Source organism: Cuculus canorus, chromosome 4 (assembly GCF_017976375.1).
Source record: "Cuculus canorus isolate bCucCan1 chromosome 4, bCucCan1.pri, whole genome shotgun sequence".
NCBI lineage: Eukaryota > Metazoa > Chordata > Aves > Cuculiformes > Cuculidae > Cuculus > Cuculus canorus.
Genome location: NC_071404.1, coordinates 1,992,134 through 2,012,615, shown reverse-complemented (window position 1 = coordinate 2,012,615; position 20,482 = coordinate 1,992,134). Strand labels below are relative to the sequence as shown.

General features: G+C 52.5%; 1 long non-coding RNA gene across 1 annotated transcript; it reads left to right on the top strand.

Annotated features, from left to right (window-relative positions):
• The first annotated feature begins 97 nt into the window (after positions 1-97).
• LOC128852107 (uncharacterized) lies at positions 98-8,724 on the top strand. The gene is made up of 4 exons (XR_008449734.1): positions 98-138; positions 3,036-3,227; positions 5,582-5,743; positions 6,302-8,724. It is a non-coding gene; the product is annotated as an uncharacterized LOC128852107 (long non-coding RNA).
• The last annotated feature ends 11,758 nt before the right edge of the window (positions 8,725-20,482 follow it).

Below are 20,482 nucleotides of genomic sequence, written 5' to 3'. Positions count from 1 at the left end.
GAGGAGAGGGGTTGTTCTTGCTTGTGTGTGTGTGTGTGTATGTGTGTGTGTGGAAGAAACCTAACCCCCCCCCCCGGGCAGCTCGCATACACACCCACCCGCCCACCCGCGGGCGGTCTCGAACCCGCGGCGCTCGGGGTAAGCGGTACAAATAGCGGCGGTACCTGAGGGGAGAGGGGAGGGGGCGGTGGCACCTGCCGGGCTGGGCCGGGGCGGGGGGGGGGGGCGGGAGGGAGAGGAGCGGGCAGAGAGCGCCCGAAAAACTGGACTGGAGCCGCTCCACGAGGTGTGGGGAGAGGGCTCCGGTGGGGGAAAAAAAAGCCTTCTTCGGGGGGTGGGGTGTGGGGTTTTTTTCCTGGTTTTTAAACGAAACCAAAAAAGTCGGGATGAGCCGAAGGATGGAGAGATAGAGGAGGATGGAGGGATGGATGGAGAAGTGGATGGATGGGGGGGGTGAAGGGATGGAGGGATGAAGGGGTGGAGGGAAGGAGAAGGGGATGGATGAGGGGGTGAAGGGATGGAGGGATGGATGGATGGATGGATGGATGGATGGATGGTGGTGTGAAGGGATGGGAGGTGAAGGGATGGATGAAACGATGGAAAGATGCATGAAGGGGTGGACAGATGGATGAAAGGATGGATGGATGGATGCATGGATGGATGTAAAGATAGGGGGATGGAAGTATAGAGAAGTGGGCGGATGGTGGGGTGAAGGGATGGAGGGATGAAGGGATGGATGAAAGGATGGAGGGAGGAAGGGATGGAAAGATAGAGGGATGAAAGGATGGAGGGTTGGATGGATGAAGGGATGGCGGGATGGAAGTGTGAAGGAGTGGAAGGATGAAGGGATGGATGGAGGGATGAAAGGAGGGAGGTGTCAAGGTATGAAGGGGCAGAGGGATGGAAAGATGGAGGGATGGGAGGATGAAGGATGGAAGACTGAAAGGATGAAGGGATGGAAGGATGGATGGAGAGGTGGTTGGAGAAAGGGAGGTGAAGCTCTGCCCCATGCAATCTCCGTCCAAGGGCAGGACACTCCACCCTCCCTCGGACAAAAGCCTCACTTTTCCCGCAGGATCCTGCGCTGGGAATTAAATTAAATATATATATATATTTAAAGTCAATAATTCGCGATTTGGGCTGTTTTTTCCCGGCCCGGGGGGTGCGCAGGCTCCGCTGCCCTCTCGAGCCCCGCTCGCCCGCAAATCCCATCCCATTAAACCCAAATCAAACTAAAACTTATGGCTCAACACTCGGGGTTGGGGTGTTTTTCGGGGCGGTCCCGAGTTCACTCCGCAGTTTGGCTCTGCTCGCGGGTTCGCTGCCCCGAGGGGGGCGGGGGGGAAGCACAAAGCCGCCCGAGAGGCGATTTTCCACTTGGCCGCATCGGAGCCTCCCGGAGCGGCACCGAACGGGCCCTCAGCGGCTCCCCCCGAGCCACCGCCTGCGCCACCGCAACTTCAGAAACCTTTCTTTTTCCCTTTCTCTTTTTCTTTTTCTCTTTTTCTTTTTCTCTTTTTCTTTTTCTCTTTTTCTTTTTCCTGTTTTTTCTCCTCTTTTTCTCTTTCTTTTTCTTTTTCTTTTTCTTTTTCTTTTTCTTTTCCTTTTTCTTTTTCTTTTTCTTTTCCTTTTTCTTTTTCTTTTTCTTTTTCTTTTTCTTTTTCTTTTTCTTTTTCTTTTTCTTTTTCTTTCTTTTTCTTTTTCTTTTTCTTTTTTCTTTTTCTTTTTCCTCATTCTTTTTCTTTTTCTTTTCTCCTTTTTTCTTTTTTCCTGATTTTTCTCCTTTTTTCTTTCTCCTTCTTTTCCTTTCTCCTTCTCTTCTTTCTTTTTGTTTTTCTTTCTTTTTTCTTTCTCTTTTCCTCTTTCTTTCTTTCATCCTTCTTTTCCTTTCCTCTTTCTTTTTATTTTCCTCTTTCTTTTCCTCTTTCTTTTCCTCTTTCTTTTTCTTTACCTCCTTCTCTTTCTTTTTCTTCTTCTTTTTTTCTTCTTATTTCCTCTTTCTTCCTCTCTTCCTATATCTTTTTCCTTTTCTTTTCTCTTTTTCCTTTTTCTTTCTTTCTTTTTCCTTTTCTTTTCCTTTCTCTTTTTCCTTTTTCTTTCTTTTTTTCTTTACCTCTCTTCTCTTTCTTCCTTTTTGCTCATTCTTTTTCTTTATCTTTCTTTTTCCCATTTTTCTTATTCCTCATTCTCTTTCTTTTCTCCTTCTCTTTCTCTGTTTCTCCTCCTTTCTCCATTTCTCTTTCTTATTTCTATTTCTATTTCTATTTCTATTTCTATTTCTATTTCTATTTCTATTTCTATTTCTATTTCTATTTCTATTTCTATTTCTATTTCTATTTCTATTTCTATTATTTTTCTATTTTTTCTATTTTTTCTATTATTTCTATTATTTCTATTATTTCTATTTCTATTTTCCTTTTTCTTTCCCTTTCTCATTCTCTTTTCCTTTCCCAAAGAGAGAGAAAAATAACCTATATTTGAACTATTTAATTTACACATGTAAACGAAAATAAAGAAGCGAGGCTGGGTCAGTCAAGTGGCCGAGCGGGCGCTGGGCTGCAGAGCGAGGCGCTCACAGAGGGATGGGGAAGGGGAAAGGGAAAGGAAAGAGGAAGGCAAAGGAGCAAGAAAAGAGGGAGGTGAGGAGGGAAGGAAGCGAGATGCAGGGCGCAGGAGCTCTGCCCGTCTCCGGACCATCTGTGGAATTTCATTTTAACCAATTTAAGTCAATTTAATTCAATGTCTTTTTTTTCCCCCCTCACTCTTTCCACCCTGGGCTGGACCGGGGTGGTGGGATGGCGATGCACTCCTTGAATTTCGTTTCCTTCCCATCCCGCAAGCTTTCAGCATCTTTTCGCCCAGGGAAAAGGCAAAGCCGGCTGGGCACTGGCTGCTCACACGGAATCCCCGCCGGCAGCTCTGTCTCTGCCACCCGTCTTTTTGGGGCGATACCGCTTCGGCTTAGGGGCTGCATCACCTTCTTGGAAAATTATAAACCTTGAAGCTGATTTTTTTTCCCCCTGTTTGCCCCACAGTTTCCAACCCCACCTCGGTGTTCAGACGATGCTCTTCGAGGAGCCGAGAAGCTACTAGGATGAAATTAGGAGAGAAATCCAAATTTCTCTTTACATTTCTTCCCTCCCCTGCTGCTTCCAGGCCTGCTCCCACCTCCAGAAGAATTCCAGCAGGATCTTTATCCCCCAGGGGAACAAAAACCAGCCCCCCAGGTGGGTGCTTTTCTCTGCTTCCCAGCATCTCCAGCTTATTAAGAGGAAAACTTTAGCCCCCTGCATCCCCAGGAGGAGTGATCCAGCCTTCCCGATGAATTCCCAACTAGGAGGAGCTCTGAGTGGAAGAGAAAGATGTTTTATTTTATAACGAAAGAGCTGCCGAGTGTGCCAGCGCAGCCAAGGGCTGTGGCCGGCAGCGTTGGCAGGCAGGCAGCGCTGGGCAGAGGGGGCTGCACTGGGCTTGGAAGGCGCTGGTGGGGGGAAAAAGGGGTTAAAATACAACAGCGAGGGTTTTCCAGGGCGCAAACGAAAAAGGAATGAAAGAGAGGGAGAAGGGGACAAGACAAGCACCAAAAACTGCCCTTGGGGTTGCGCGTAGAGGGTCAGCTCTGAGGATGCTCAAGGATGGGAAGAGGGATGATGGGTCCATCCCCATAGAATCACTGAATTGGGATGGTTTGGGTTGTGGACCTTAAATATCATCCAGTTGCAACCTTTGACGTAAGCAGGGACACCTCCCACTGGACCAGGTTGCTCCAAGCCCCATCCAACCTGGCCTTCAACACCTCCAGGGATGGGGCAGCCACAGCTTCCCTGGGCAACCTGGGCCAGGGCCTCCCCACCCTCATCATCAAGAATTTCTTCCGAATGTCTAATCTAAATCTTCCCCCTTCCAATTTAAAGCCATTCCTCCTCCTCCCATCACTTCAGGCCCGTGTAAAACATCCCTCCCCAGCTTTCCTGAAGGCCCTTTCTGTACTGGAAGCTGCTCTAAGGTCTCCCCGGAGCCTTCTCTTCTCCAGGCTGAAGAACTCAGCCTCTCCAAGCTTCTGCCATCCATCTAAAACCCTCAGCCCTTGGCCACCGCTCGCCTGCCTGGACTCAAATCCCTTCCCGCACCCCTTCCTTGCTGCATCGCAGCCCCAGCAGGAGCAGGCAGGCTTTGCCAGGGCCGGATCCTGCGCATCGCCGGCAGGTGCAGTCCATCCCCTCGTCTCGTTAATCTGTAACACATCAGCCTCCAGCATCAAAGGGCAGAATGTGGAAAATCAGGCCCCGGGCCCCGGAGCGTGGCCATGGGCGCTGCTTGCTGAGACGTTAAAAGTTGACCAGACTTCAAAGTGCTGGATCATTTCCTCCTAACCTCTCCCACCTGCTCTTCCCATGGGCTCAGCTCTTTGTCCTGCCTGGATTTCTTCTCAGCATCCTACAAATGTGGCCTTGAAGTGACGAAGGGAGAAGCGGAGCTGTAATTTGGGTTCGGGGATGATGACGTCTTGACCCTGCCTGACCTGGGCTGATCCCCCTTTCCTTCTTCTTTGGCTTCTATTTTGTTTCATTCCATTTGGCTTAGGGATCTCCTGGATGGGAATAAACTGACCCTACACAGCCTGGTGGGCTTCAGTGTGTTCTTCATCTCACCACTCTCAGTCTTCCTTTTTTAAGGGGGTTTTGTCACCAGTCCATCAATGGTGGATGGATGGATGGATGGATGGAGATGACACAGGAATGGTGTAGATATGTGCATCAACATCGATGAATTGGAGGTAGTTTTAGTCTATGGAATCAGGTTGATATACAGAGAAGATCCCACCACTCATTCCAGGACTGGAAAGCCATGCAGATCATGTAGCTACAGGCTGGAAGAAGTCAGTCCAGCAAGGGCCAATGCTGTTGGGTCCTCAGCCACCTACATAATGGTCACATTGGCTTTTCCATGGATGCTGCATCCACCCTCACCTCTCTGACTGCTGCGTTGGTACAGAAACCCTGCACAGGTGTAGGCTCTAGTATGGTGGGCCCTGGTGGGCTTCCAGCCTGCTCAGATTGGGAGGTGAGGTAGTAAAGGCATGAAAGCCTAAAGGTTTATGCAATGCTACACACAAGCTGGTGAGAAAAGATCCCCCACATGCCCTCACTGTGCCAGACTCCCATCGCTCCTGTGCTGGATGAGGTCTCAGAGGTGAGAGACCACGTGTGGACACAGCTGTGGCTTCAGTGGCTCACACTTGCAAAGCAAAGAGGATTTTGCATTTAAACCTCCAGTTCCTGAAAGGATCATCTCCAAGCCTTGGAACATCTCAAGATGATTGTGAAGGTACCCCTAGCTCTGGTGAAGCCTTTTAGAAAGCTGTGGCCATTGGCGACAATGCCTGCCCTGGTGCTGAGGCTGCACCCACACCCTGGAAAGACGTTGTTCTGATCATTTCTGCTCAGCGAGGTGGCTCCACAGGACTGTACTTCGGGGGAAAGTCGTTGCGACTCATTGGTTGAAAGGGATGTGCAGAGGCTGAGCACTTGGGGACATTTCCCCTTACATTGGGGATCCCATATCCCCTGTTTGCCCATAGGTTGAGTGGGATGATGGGCTGGTCCACCCATGCCGGGGCCCACAGAGGACAGCAGCACTGAAATGGACAACTTCTGGGCACCATCTGCATCTCCTGCTTGTGATGTGACTCGTCAGAGCAGCACTCATGCCAGAGGCACCGGCAGCATGCACAGCTCCACAGGTAGCATCACCTTCCACGTGGGCATGGGATGTAGTCCTCCTTGGGGACCTACTGGGGTGATGGTGGGTATGGCATCCATGAGCAGAGCTGAGGAGGTACCGGGGTCTCCAAGCCCTTCTCCAGAACATGAGGGTCAATTCATCTTCCCCATCCACAAGGAAGGAACCCAAACTGTTTACTCTGGTTTGTCATCCTCGTTCCTTGGGTGGCAGCAGTGCTGGGTGAGTGGCATCGCTGTGCCCAAGCCAGGAGTAGATCGCTCCCTCATCCCTGATCCCAGCCTTTAAACCTCTGGATGCCAGGATGCCATGGAGCATCGTGCTTTAACACTGTGGTTCCTGGAGTAGGGATTGAGGTTTTATACCCCTGAGAGCACAAAGAGGGGCTCAGCTGTGCTCTTTGGGGTCAACCAGTCCTCCCAGCTGGTTTTGAGGATGGAAACTGGTCTCCCAGCTAATGTCCCACCACACATGTCCCTCCAGGGCTGTAGGATGTTGCCCTTTGAAATGCTTTTCCACGTGCAGCAGGGTCATCGTTGCAGCAAAAATGTCTTTCTAGGAGAGCTTGGGAAATTGCGACACAGGAAATTACACCTCCAGCCCCGGGGAAGAGTTTGGGTGCTCCCTTGGATGTCACCGGAGCGTGACCCCCTGCGTTGGCCCCCCCTGGACTTGTGCTTTGCTCCTGCAGCTAAGAAAACAAGATCTCCTGCAAGATCTCACCACAAGGAGAGGGGCTGTCCCTGCTCAGATCACAGAATCACGGAATGGTTAGGGTCGGAAAGGACCTCAAAACCCATCCAGGTCCATGGGGAGGGACACCTTGCACTGAATCGGGTTGTTCAAAGCCCCGTCCAACCTGGCCTTGAACACCTCCAGGGATGGGGAAGACACCACTGCTCTGGGCAACCTGGGCCAGGACTTCCCCACCCTCACCGTGAAGAATTTCTTCCTAATGTCTAATCTAAATCTTCCCCCTTCCAATTTAAAGGAATTTCCCCTATCACTCATCCTATCAGTCCAGACCCTTGGAAAAAGTCTCTTCCCAACTTTCCTAGAGCCCCTTCAGGGCTGGAAGGCCACTCTAAGGTCTCCCTGGAGTCTTCTCTTCTCCAGGCTGAACAAACCCTCTCAGGCTGTCGTAGCAGAGGTGCTCCAGCCCTTGGATCATCTTTGTGACCTTCTCTGGACCGACTCCAACAGTTCCATCTCCTTCATGTGCTGGAGTTTCAACATCGGATGCGAGGAGAGCCCCCCTCAAACCCCAGTGGACCATGCAGTGTTATCTTAGAGGAGATCAGCAGATTTGGCTCCCCATCATCTCTGCAACGTTCCATTAAATGGCACCAAGACAGTTTATCCGCTGCTTACATGTGTTTAAGACGTTAACTTACTAACACAATAAAACTGCTACCATGAAGCTTTCCTGCCTCCTTTCCCACATGGAGACCATCATTGTTGGAAGCATCTGGACACCTCATATGGAAATACCTGGGGTTGCTTTTCATATATGAATCACTTGGGATCCCCCTTCCAGCATTTCCCAACCTTGGCTGGAGGACAGGGAGTTCAGAGAAGGGGAACGGACCTGGGGAAGGGACTGGAGAACAAATCTTATGAGGAGCAGCTGGGGTTGTTTTTCCTGGAGAAAAGGATGCTAAGGAGAGACCCTATCACTGTCTACAACTGCCCGAGAGGAGGTTGTGGTGAGATGGGTGTCGGTCTCTTCACCCAAGTGACAGGCGATAGGATGAGAGGGAATGGCCTCAAGTTGCACCAGGGCAGGTTCAGATTGGACATCAGGAAAAATGTCTTCACACAAAGGGTTCTGAGGCCCTGGCAGAGGCTGTCCAGGGAGGTGGTGGAGTCCCCATCCCTGGTTGTGTTTAAAAGCCGTGTAGATGAGGTGCTCAGGGATCTGGTTTAGTAGTGGACAGGTATGGTTGAGCTTGATGATCTCCAAGATCTTTTTCAACTAAGCAATTCTATGATTCAAAGTAATGGGGTTAAGGGCCAGTCCTGGGGTGAAGTCATCTCATCCTGCCTGGGCACCTGGGGCGCTGGGTGGTGCTGGGTGGGCTGCGTGCTGGTGGTCTCCAACAACAATGCTCTGAAACATAGGATCATAGAATGGTTCGGGTTGGAAGGGACATTAAAGCCCATCCAGTTCCACCCGCTCCCATGGACAGGGACACCTCCCACTGGATCAGGTTGCTCCAAGCCCCATCCAACCTGGTCTTGAACACCTCCAGGGATGGGGCAGCCACAGCTTCTCTGGGCAACCTGAGCCACGGCCTCCCCACCCTCAGAGTGACGAATTTCTTCCTAACGCCTCATCTAAATCTTCTCCTTTCCAACTTCAAGCCATTCCCCCTCATCTTCTCACTCAGTGAATCGGTAACTCCTCCTCCCACTTCGCTTTGGAAGTGGTCGGAGGGGGACCCTGGCTGATTCATGTATTTATTTTCCCCGGTGCCATACGAAAGGCAACCCCGGGTGTTCCCATGCCTAGGTGCTTCCAACACTGACATTCTCCAGGAGAAAAATAGGCAGGAAAGCTTCTTAGCAGCAGTTTTATTGTGTTAATAAGTTTGGCGTCTATAAGCAACATATGTAAATGACTGATATACTGTCTTGATGCCATTTAACATTATGTTGCGGAGGTGAGCGGGAGCCAAGTCTGCAGCATTTCGACTAATACGTGAGGAGCTGCCAATTCTGGTGGGGTTTTTTTTCTTTCCTCCTTTTTTTCCCCCTTTTTTTTTTCAATTTAAACAAGTTAGCAATCTGCCTGCGCCAAAATAATGACTTGGACCCTTCCGTCTCCGTTGCCGTTTCTTGGAAAATGGGTAAATATTGTGTTCATTTAGCCCTGGCGGCAGCTCGAGTCCCCAGCGCTGGGATGGAAAATCTCATCTTGCCGGGTATCCCGATCCTCATTGCTGCGGTGGAGGGGAGGAAAGAGTAGACCATGGCTGTTGGTAGTAGAGGTGTCTTTGCTTTCTCCTTTCTCTGGCAGGGAAGGAGGGGAAAAAAAAAAAGACAAGGGGGAATAAAATGAAATGCAAAATGCCGTGAGTTTCTGCCTCTCGCAAGTAATTTTCAGTTAATTTATGTTGAATCAATGGTTCCTCGCAGTCATATGGATGGCAGGCTCCCAGCCATTATTAGTGTAAACAGATTTGTGAGCAGTATATTTAGCTGTTCCATATTGCTTTTAGGAAATGTGCACATTTCAATGGCGCATACTTAGAGAGGGCCATACCCTGCCACCACTCTGCAGGTGGGGACGGGGCCGTTGGGAGGCGCGCGCGCTCCCAGCCGCCTCTTCCTCATCGAAGAGGAAGCCTTGAGCCAGCACAAGGGGTTCTGGCTACCCTTGGAGGTAGCAGGGACCATCAGCTCCTCTACATCCCGCCTGTAGAACCTAGTAGAATTGGGGTTTGCTGGTGGGGATGGGCTGGTTGAGGGCACCTCCATCCTGCAGGTTGCAGAGATGAGATCCAGCTCACAAGCATGGAGATCATAGAATCATAGAATCACAGAACGGTTTGGGTTGGAAGGGACCTTAAAGCCCATCCAGGTCCAACCCCTGCCATGGGCAGAGACATCTCCCACAGGATCAGGCTGCCCAAGGCTCGTCCAACCTGGCTTTGAACACCTCCAGGGATGGGGCAGCCACAGCTTCTCTGGGCAACCTGGGCCAGGGTCTCACCACTCTCATGGTGAAGAAATTCCTCCTTCAGTATAGTCTAAATCTGCCCCTCTCCAGTTTATACCCACTGCCCCCAGTCCTATCACCACAAGCCTTTGTAAAGAGTCCCTCCCCAGCTTTCACGTAGCCCCTTCAGGTACTGGGAGGTCTCCTCGGAGCCTTTTCTTCTCCAGGCTGAATAACCCCCAACTCTCTCAGCCTGTCCTCGTATGGGGGGTGCTCCAGATCTCTGATCATCCTTGTAGACTCCTCTGGACCTGTTCTGGGGCTTTGCAGCAGTGGAGTCCTTCAGGGTGGGTGCAGAGCATTGCTTTGACACTCTGGGGTACCCATCTCCTCCCTGGAGCTCCGTGCAGTCTCACCAGCCCACAATGGGATGAGCTGAGCCAGTGCTTAAGCACCATTGGAGGTGAAATCCTATGTACTTGGCCACCTGTGCTGCCCAGGGTGGGCATCCACCCAGGGACCACGCTGGGACACAGGTGATATCTTCACTTGGACACCATGCTAGGATACAGATGGCACAGATTTCCAGGGACCATGCTGGGCGCATCCAACCAAGCACCACAATGGGATTCAGGTGGCAAATCCAACTAGGGACCACAATGGGATGCTGGTGGCACATCTACACAGAGACTGTGCTGAGATGCAAGTGGCACATCCACCTAAGGACCATGCCAGAATCCAGGTGGCACTTCCACCCGAGGACTGAGCTGGAATACAGGTGGCACATCCATGCTGGGATGCAGGTGTCACATCCACCCAGGGACCACACCAAGATGCTGGTGACACATTCACTCAAAGACCGCACTGGGGTGCAGGTGGAACATGCACCCAGGGATGACACTAAGATGTAGGTGGCACATCCACCCAGGGACTGTGCTGGGATGCAGGTGGGACATCCACCTAAGGACCATGCTGGAATGCTTGTGGCACATCCATTCAGGGACCATGCTGGGATGCAAGTGGGACATCCACCCAGGGACCATGCTGGGATGCAGGTGGCACATCCACCCAGGGATCACAGTGGGATGCAGGTGGCACATCCACCCAGGGACCGCGGTGGGATGCAGGTGGTACATCCACTTAAGGACTGTGCTGGGATGCAGGTGGCAGATCCACCCAATGACCACACCAGGATGCAGGTGACACATCCTCCCAGCGACCATGCTGGGATGCAGGTGGCACATCCTCCAGCCACACGGCCGGTACGAGGTGCAGCAGGCACATGCCTGACATGTGGGAAGGGACCTGGACCCCACACCTCCGCCTGAAGGACTGATTCGAGAGAAGCTGTTGTGCTGCGGAGCGGTGCCAAGCTCGGGAGGGCTGGGGCCAAAATGGAAAACGTGCTAAAAAAGAAATCCCTCAGATTTCAACAGAACGAGTGTAAAAGCCCAGCCAGCGGCACCGCGAGGAGCCCTCCAAGTCCCGCAGGATGGATTCTGCTGCTCAGCATCCTTCCATTCCTCCCTTTTCCCAGACCTGCCTGCCATCCAACGAGGCTCCTCCGAAGTGAGCAGGATCAGACCCTTCCCCACCTCCCCTCCAGCTTCCCCTGCTCACTCTGTGCCGCACGCACGCCTCGCCCACTGCCAAAATAACCCAGAAATACCAAATCCAGAACCCACTGCAGGTTCACACGTGCCAGGACGGCACGAAGCGTGGGTGCAGCCCCTCTGCCAAGGAACCGGGGCAGGATATTGCCCTGGAGGGGGTTGCTATTTTCATTTTTCCTTGCCGGCTTGCCTGCGTGCTCGAAAATAGCTGCCACGAGCGTGCTGGCACGGGCAGCGCGGAGCATCGCCAGCCTCCAGCGGTACGGCGGTAAAAGGATTTGGGCAATGTCTCACCATGGCTACCCAGGCCAGGGAGAAGTATGTCAGCTCCGGGGGGAGGGTGCTGGCCCCTTTCATGGAGGAGAAAGCCACGACATCAGGGCTCTGTTGTTGGATGTCACCGTCTCCCTCCTGCCAGCGTGAAAAATCAATTAGGAAGAATTAGCGACGTGTCAACGGGCGTTGCGCGGGGAGAATTATGGCTCCATCCTGCACAACCGCTCGGCGGGTTCATCCAGGAGAAAGAGGTGGTGTGTCACCACTCCTTCAGCCATCCCCACCACCATCGGAACCTCAAACCCACGGTGGCCACGTGCTTGAATTCAGCCCAGGGTGCTGATTTCCAGCCTGGGTGCCCGTTTGTGCGTGCGGAGCCGCGTGCCACCCCAGCACTCCCTGCCTCAGTTTCCCCATCCTTGCGATGGCACTTGGCTGGACCGCAGCCTTCGAGTACCACTGGCCAAGGACCCTGTTGGAGCTTATTCCCATTGCTCCGGGACTGGAAGCAGTTCACTAGGATCATAACTCACACCGTGCTGCTGCTTTTCCTTTCCCTCCTCTTTCCGCGTGCGTGTGTATATACGTATATAAATAAGCAGGGGGGGGGAAAAAAATCCCAAACTCTGATTAAAATCCCTTTTTTTTATTCACCTGCCCATCTTTCCTCTGTCTCCATCTCCCATTCTATCCAAACTCATAATTAATCGCTCAAGGCAAAAGTAATGAATGTTAATTGGCCATCTGTACAAAGACTAATTAAAATCTACCATGCTGGGGATTAAAACATACCTATAGCAACTGCCTGAATTGAGAATGAGACAGAGGAGAGATTGAGAAAACAGCTGAAAGGCTTGTGCAAAACGCAATCTCGCTTAGGTGTGAGATGAGTTGCAGCTCGGAGATCTGAGATGCTTTATTATTACATTAAAAACAACAAAAAAAAAAGGGGGTGGGGGAAGAAACTTCTGAGCCGGGAGATGGTTTAATGGGAAGAAAGGCCGCGGGAGATTTCAAAGGCAGAGCAATACCCTTTGGACCCCAAGATTTCGGGTTTGGAGGAGGATAATAGCCACCTTCTCGCCGCTGGGAGAAAATATTTTGTGGTGGTTTTAGCTTTTGTAGGGGGTTTGGGTGGGAAGAAACCCCGCCGAGCGCTGGGAATCGGCTGGGGTGGACCTGGGGTAGAAGCATCCCTGAACTTGGAGTTAGGGATGGAGCGTGCAGCCCAACTGAGGGCATCACCGTGGTCTGTGTCCCCTTCTGCCCCGAAGCTGCGTCCCACTCCGCTCCCAGCCTCTTCTTTGTCCTAAATCCTCAGCTTTTCAAGCCGGCCGCCTCTTTGTTGCAGGAGGGTTTAGGAGTTGGAGGAATAGCGCAAAACAAATAAGCCCAGCGCTAATTATTCTCCTCCTCGCTGCAGCCCTGACGAGCCCCCCCTTTGGTCTCTGCACAAACACCCCCAGACCCTCCCTGTGCCCCACGTCAGGGACCGACGCGGAGCCCACATCCATCCCACCCAAATGATGGTGACATGGCTGGAGGTGCCCAAAGTTGAGAGCACCCAGGGGGATGCTGGCCAGAGGGTGGCAAAGGGGCTGGATCCTCTCTCCAAACAGGTTCTTCCAGGCTGCAAAATGTGCAAAATGCCGTTTTTTAAGGCAAAAAATTAAAAGAAAAAAAGGTCCTTTTCCACCAGCCAAAGCTGGAGGTGGGTTTCTGCCAGAAATCACCGACCTGCAGCTGCACCACCTCCTGTCCCCAAGCTGCTTGAGGTCAGGGTTGTCCCCATCTATCCCATGCACCAGCTCGGATGCCACCAACCAACCTATTTTTTATTGCCGGATTCCCAACGTTTCCTTCTGGGAGCCGTCAGCCGCATCCCCATCCCCATGCAAGGCTGGGAACCGCTGCCGAACATCCTTCCCAGGGGGGTTTTTTGGGGTGATGAGGAGGCAGAGGGGAGCCCGGGCATCACCCCCACCCGGATGGTGCTGATACTTTGCAGCCTCGCTGGAAGCACCCAGGCTCTGCTCTTGTTTTCTCAGATTCGGCTGTGTTTACTCCCAACACGAGTGACCGCCGTGGCCCTATTACGGGAGCGGCTGACAGCTCGGCTGACAAGTGTGCTCGCGGCAGGAATGTGAATGTGGCTCCCGGCCTCGCTGCGGTGCCTCGGCAGAAGCTTTGCCGGTGGTGGCACAAGGAGGGTGATGCCACGCTGCTGAGATCCCGAAGGAAAGAGCTGCTTTGGATTACCCAAGGGATCCCACAGGGGATGGGGTGCTGCGAGCGATGGGTGCAGCACAGCTCATTCACCCTTTCCGATCTAAATAATTGAATCATAGAATGGCTTGGATTGGAAGGGACCTTGAAGATCATCCAGTCGCAATCCAGATCCCGCACGGAGTGGGGTGCTGTGGGCATTGGGTGCAACACAACTCGCTTGTTCTTTCTGATCTAAATCATAGAATCACAGAATGGTTTGGGGTGGAAGGGACCTTAGAGATCATGCCCGTTCCATCCATGGGCAGGGACAACCCCCACTGGATTAGGTTGCTCCAAGCCCCATCCAGCTTGGCCTTGAACACCTCCAGGGATGGGGCAACCACCACTGCACTGAGCAACCTGGACCAGGGCCTCCCCACCCTCATTGTCAAGCATTTCTTTTTAACATCTACTCTAAATCTTCCCCTGCCAATTTAAAGCCATTCCTCCTCCTCCTACCACTCCAGATCCCAGTTAAAGTCCCTCCCCAACTTTCCTGGAGCCCCTTCAGGCACTGGAAGCTGCTCTAAGGTCTCCCCAGAGCCTTTGCTTCTCCAGGCTGGACAATCCCAACTTTCTTAGCTTGGCTCTTGGATCATCTTCATGGCCTCCTCTGTCTAGTTCAAAGTTTCATGTCCTTCTTATGCTGGGAATAAAATGCTGGTGCTGAGCATCTGCCAGACCTCTCCAGCATCCTAATGCTGGGACAGGGATCCACCAGGATTATTTTGGTGCTTGGGGAAGGGCTGAGCCATCAGCACAGGGGGGTTCCAGGCTGGGTGGAGGATGCTGGGCTGCAGAGGTGGTGCAGGATGGGCCGTGGAGCAGGAGGATGGAAGTGCTGATCCAAATTGGTGTCTCTGCTGAAGGAAAGGGGACAGGGAGCAGCTGGTGTCAGGACTGGCCAATGTCCTCGAGTCCCAGGGGAGCAACAGGAGCAGCCTGGCCACAGCGTGCCTCCGGCTCGACACTTGGTATTTGGGAAAGGAGACTTGAAATGCATCTGATTGCAATCCACGTGGCAGCCCTTCCCCACCCGAATGGAGACGGTCTTTGGTCTGCAGGGTCCAGTTTGAGCACTGGTGAATTCAGTGTGTGCAGGACAGCACTGGGAGCAATGCCGAAGGCAGGGATCTGGTGTTGGTCCCAGTTTAGTGCGCAGCCCGGCGAGTCCAGCTGCGCTGCTCATGCTGGATAAAGATGGTTTAATTAATCACAGATCATTTCTGCAATGTCCCCCCATTAACCCCCATAGCAGACTAAATAATAACTCATTAAAGGCATTTGAAGCCTGCAGGAACAGGACAGTTTACCAGCAAACCCACTGCTCTTTGGCTCTAAACTGGGTTAATCTCTTATCTCTCCTTGCTGGACCAATGGGTCCCTCATTACACATTAAACAGCTGCTCCAGGGGACACGGCCAGCCTGGAGCTGGTCCTTCTCTTCACTTAACGCTATGGCCACCAAACCCAGGGGACAGCAGAGAGGGGAGAAGAATAAAAGCAGGTCAGCAGGCTGAGAGGGAGGAGTGCGAAGAGTTACAGGCAGGAGGACACAGGAGCAAGAGTCGGTGAGAACCGTGCCAGCTCAGCAGAAAGATGTTTGTTGTTCTAACCCTCCTGGGCTCGGTGAACGCCCACCAAATCCTAACCACCACCCTGAGAAGACCCTACAAAGCTCCTGACTTGTCACACAGAGACGTGGGAGATGGCTGGTTGAGGAGCATCTCAGGGGTCTCTGCACGCACAATGGGGGTCTGGGTGGGAAACGTTGGCACCACCAGACCTTTCCCCCTCCTGGAGGCACCTTTGCTGGAGGAGCAGCTCATTTACCTTTGGCCTCGTGAACAGAGGCAGCTGCTTGTTTGCAAGTAAGGAGCTCGCTGGGTGCTCAATGTCCTGGCCGAAAGGCCTGTGCTCAGCACTTCTGGCCACTAGATGGAAAAAAATAAAGGTCTTTTTCTCCCTTCTGCTGAGAAACCTTTAATAAGGGGCAGAGGGTTCTGACTGCAGCCTCTTGCCTCGCTGAGCCGAGGGCAGCCCAGGTCAGCGGCCGAGATTTGGGAGGTCGTTGGGTGCACGCCGGTTTTAATTTGGAGGCTTTGGGGGGGATTTAGGAGGCTCACCCTCACCGCCATCCCAAGGACCTGGTCACACACACAGAAACAAAACCCCAGCAGTGATTTGGACTCCTTTCATAACCCAGTTCTCTGCATTTCACCATGGGCACAAAGGGTGCAGTGTCTCCCCAGGCATGGGGAGGGGGCTGGGGGGGTTCCCTGGGGACCTGGGGGTGGTTGTTGGGCAGTGTCACCCTTGAGCATCGCACATGTGCTTATCTTCCTGCCCTAAATTGCTATTGAGGCCGTCGCAGGGGCTTTCTGTAGAGCTTTAATAGGGATATCAGCAGTTTTAATCCAGGCTGGGGGACGATGTGATTGAGAGCAGCCTGCAAAGAAGGACTTGGGGTGCCAGCGGGTGCAAAGCTTGAAGGGAGCCAGCAAAGTGCGCTCACAACCCAGAAACCAAAAGTGTCCTGGTTGCATCCAAAGCAGCGTGGCCAGCAGGGTGAGGGAGGGGATTCTGCCCCTCTATTCCTCCCTTGTGGGAGCTCGTCTGGAGTATTGTGTGCAGTTCTGGAATCCTCAACATAAGAAGGAGATGGAACTGTTGGAACGGGTCCAGAAGAGGGCTGCAAGGATGATCAGGGGCTGAGAAGGTCGGGGTTGTTCAGCCTGGAGAAGAGAAGGCTCCAAGGAGCTCTTATAGCAACCTCCCAGTACCTGAAGGGGCTACAAGAAAGCTTTCTTGTGAAAAGTGAGGATTCTGCCTCTCTACTCTGCGCTCATGAGACCCCTCCTGGAGTCCTGTGTCCAGTTCTGGAATCTGCAACATAAGAAGAAGATGGAGCTGTTGGAATGGGTCCAGAGGGAGCCACAAAGATGATGTGAGGGCTGGAGCACCTCTGCTCTGAGGACAGGCTGAGAGAGTTGGGGTTGTTCAGCCTGGAGGAGAGAAGGCTCTGCAGAGACCTTAGAGCAGCTTCCAGCACCTGAAAGGGCTCCAGAGAAGCTGGGGAGGGACTTTTTCCAAGGGCCTGGAATGACAGAGTGAGGAGGAATGGCTTTAAATTGGAAGGGGGAAGATTTGGATGAGACTTAGGGAAGAATTTTTTTTTTAGGAGGGTGGTGAGCCCTGGCCCAGGTTGCCCAGAGAAGTCGTGGCTGCCCCATCCCTGGAGGTGTTGAAGGCCAGGTTGGATGGGCCTTTGAGCAGCCTCGTCCAGTGGGAGGTGTCCCTGCCCATGGTAGCACTTTTGTCATGCTGCCGTGTCCCCCAGCAGTGAATAAACTGCTTTTTGTTGTCCGTAGATGAGCTCAGAGTAAGGGAGGACACGGGGGCATGGGCTTTCCCTTGTGAGCCCTTGCAGCCGCACACCAGGACAGCGCGGCTGGACAATCCTTCCTGGGGCTGCCACCACCCTCAGCACTTCCCTCTGGGAATGCAAAGGAAAATGCAAAGGGAAAAAATGGGGGGAAAAAAAGGGTGAAATGCCCGATGCAGTGTTTCGCTGCAAGAAGCAGGGTGGGAAGGCAGGGTGGCAGAGGGAGCTGGCAGAGAAGTAGATCCCCTTGCAGGGACTCTTCATGCTAGGAAGGATTTTTTGCTTGAGTCCCACTTTATCCCCATCATGGAGAACAGAGCTCACAGCTCCTGTGTTGTCTGGACAAGGAGAATCATAGAATAATTTGGGTTGGAAGGTACCTTAAAGCCCATCCAGTTCCACCTTCTGCCATGGGCAGGGACACCTCCCACAAGATCAGAGGCTCCGAGGCCCCATCCAACCTGGTCTTGAACACCTCCAGGGATGGGGCAGCCACAAGTTCCCTGCGCAAGCTGTGCCAGGGCCTCAACACCAACATCGTGAAGAAAAGAAGGCTCGAGGTGACTCCATCCAGCCACAGGGTTCATGCTTAGCCCATGGGTGAGCAGTGCTTGAGTAGTGGGGCTCCTCGAGGGTCGGCCGAGTTAGCTCCATCGAAACGCTTTGCCAGGGGAGCTCCCACCTCTGAAATCAGGAGAGATCAAAACTTCCTTTATTTAAACGCTCTTTTTTCTCCTAAGTGAGCCTCTGGCGTTGTCCCATAGCTCAAGGACATGGAGCCTTAATTAAAAAAGTAATATCAGTTCTGATAGGGAGCTTTAATGAAACGGTGCAGAGGCAGGAGGGGAGCCTGGGCTTGCATCCTACTCCATTCCAGAGGAACCGCTGCTGTCTCACCCTCCTGATCCTCTGCTCCGCCTTGTGTTTGTTGTCCGGTCTCGGTACGCCCTCATCTGGTGGCAGAAAATGCTAGAAAACAAAGAAGTATTTAATCACATTTTGTCACCGCATCTCACAGCACCCATAGGGCACAGAAGTTGGTTGGACTCATTGGACATGGGAACTGGGTCCAGTTCCTGGGCGGGGGATGCTGGTACCCAGGGGATACTGGTACTTGGATGCTGGTACCCAGAGGATGTTGGTATCCAGGGGATGTCAGTGCCTGGGGGATGCCAGTACCCAGGGGATACTGGTACTTGGATGCTGGTACCCAGAGGATGTTGGTATCCAGGGGATGTCAGTGTCTGGGGGATGCCAGTACCTGAGGGATGTTGGTACCCAGAGGATGTTTGTACCCAGGGGGATGCTGGTAACTGGAGAATGCTGGTACCTGGAGGAAGTTGGTATCCAGGGGATGCTGGCACCTGGAGGATGCTTGGACCCAGGGCATGCTGGTACCTGAGGATGCCAGTACCCAGTTCCCTGGGGATGCCTGTGCCTGGGGGATGCTGGTATCCAGAGAATGCTGGTACCCAAGGGATGCTGGTACCTGGAGGATGCTGGTACCCAGAGGATGCCAATACCTGGAGGATGTTTGTACCCAGCAGATGCTGAGACCTGGAGGATGCCAGTACTCAGGGGATGTTGGTACCCAGGGGATGCTGAGACCTGGAGGACGTTGGTACCCAGAGGATGCTGGTACCCAGAGGATGCTGATACCTGGAGGACGTTGGTACCCAGAGGATGCTGGTACCCAGGGGATGCTGATACCTGGAGGACGTTGGTACCCAAGGGATGCTGATACCTGGAGGATGTTGGTACCCAGAGGATGCTGATACCTGGAGGACGTTGGTACCCAGAGGATGCTGGTACCCAGGGGATGCTGATACCTGGAGGATGCTGGTACCCAGGGGATGCTGATACCTGGGGGACATTGGTACCCAAGGGATGCTGATACCTGGAGGATGTTGGTACCCAGAGGATGCTGGTACCCAGGGGATGCTGATACCTGGAGGACACTGGTACCCAAGGGATGCTGATACCTGGATGATGTTGGTACCCAGAGGATGCTGATACCTGGAGGACGTTGGTACCCAGAGGATGCTGGTACCCAGAGGATGCCGATACCTGGAGGATGTTGGTACCCAAGGATGTTGTCACCCAGGGGATGTCAGTAACTGGGGGTGCCAGCACCAGGTGGATGCTGGTACCCTGGGGATGCCTAAAAGCATCACACCATTTCTCACTGGGCAGAGCTCTGATCCTGGAGCCGGCCTCATAAGCTCAGCTCCTCCCTGGGGATTACAGAGTGATGCCAAACACCCAAACACACGTGCAGCGAGTTCAAGGGTATGAAGTTCCTAAAAATTAAAACACCAAGGAGACAGCATGGAACACAACGTGTGAAGCAGTCATGCTGAAGACAAACTTATTTCATCGAATTGTGAGCACGTGATTACTTCACCAGGAAAATTCAGCAACCTGAGCCACACTGTGTCACCACAGCCATAAGGTTGGCATCTGGTATGGGCTTGATGGTGACAACAGGTTTCCTCTTTGAGCAGATGTGGAGTTTCCTGGTTGAAGGGACTGTGACTTTTGCTCCTGCTGCTCATGGGCTGCTCCTGGGCAGCAGGGGAGAGAGAGAAGGGAGCAAAAAGTGACCCAGGTCCCACCACAAGATGGACGTGGACCTGTTGATGTAGGTTCTGAGGAGGCCACAAAGATGGTCCAAGGGCTGGAAGACCTCTGCTATGGAGAGGATAAACTAGGGCTGTTTGGTCTGAAGAAGAGAAGGCTCCAGGGAGACCTTATTGTGCCTTTTCAATACTTATAAGAAAGTTGAAGAGAGGCTTTTTATCAGGGTCTGTAGTAACAAGAGTTTTAATCTGAAATCACATAGGTTTAGATTGGACATAAGGAAGAAATATCTTACAATGAGGGTGGTGGGACACTGGCACAGGTTGCTCGGAGAATTCATGGCAGCCCCATCCCTGGAGGTGTTCAAGGCCAGGTTGGATGGGGCTTTGAGCAGCCTGATCCTGTGGAAGGTGTCCCTGCCCATGGCAGGGGGTGGAACTGGATGATCTTTAAAGGTCCCTTCCAATCCAAAGCATTTTATGAACCAAATCCAGTGTTTCACTAATGATTTAACACTGGGTGCAATGGGACACAAGCACCTCAGTCTTTAAAGTCAGCATTCTCTGCGTGCTCTCTTGGGGGAGAGGATAGGGTTGAAGAACATGTGGTTTCAAGTGGAACCTCTGTGACACCAAAATTCCTGACCCAGATGCTCCAAGAAGACACACACAGTTGTTGCTCACCACCTCCAGCCACTGCACGGTGGTCAGACCTCAACCAAGTATGCACAAGCCAAAAAACAAACCTTCCTCCTGGCTATCCCAGCTTTTAACGTGTCTTATCCTGAAGAACTCATCCTCATTTGGCTTTAAATTGGAAGGGGGGAAGATTTAGATTAGACATTAGGAAGAAATTCTTCACAATGAGGGTGGTGAGGCCCTGGCAGAGGTTCCCCAGAGAAGTTGTGGCTGCCCCATCTGCGGAGGTGTTCAGGGCCAGGTTTGACGGGGCTTTGAG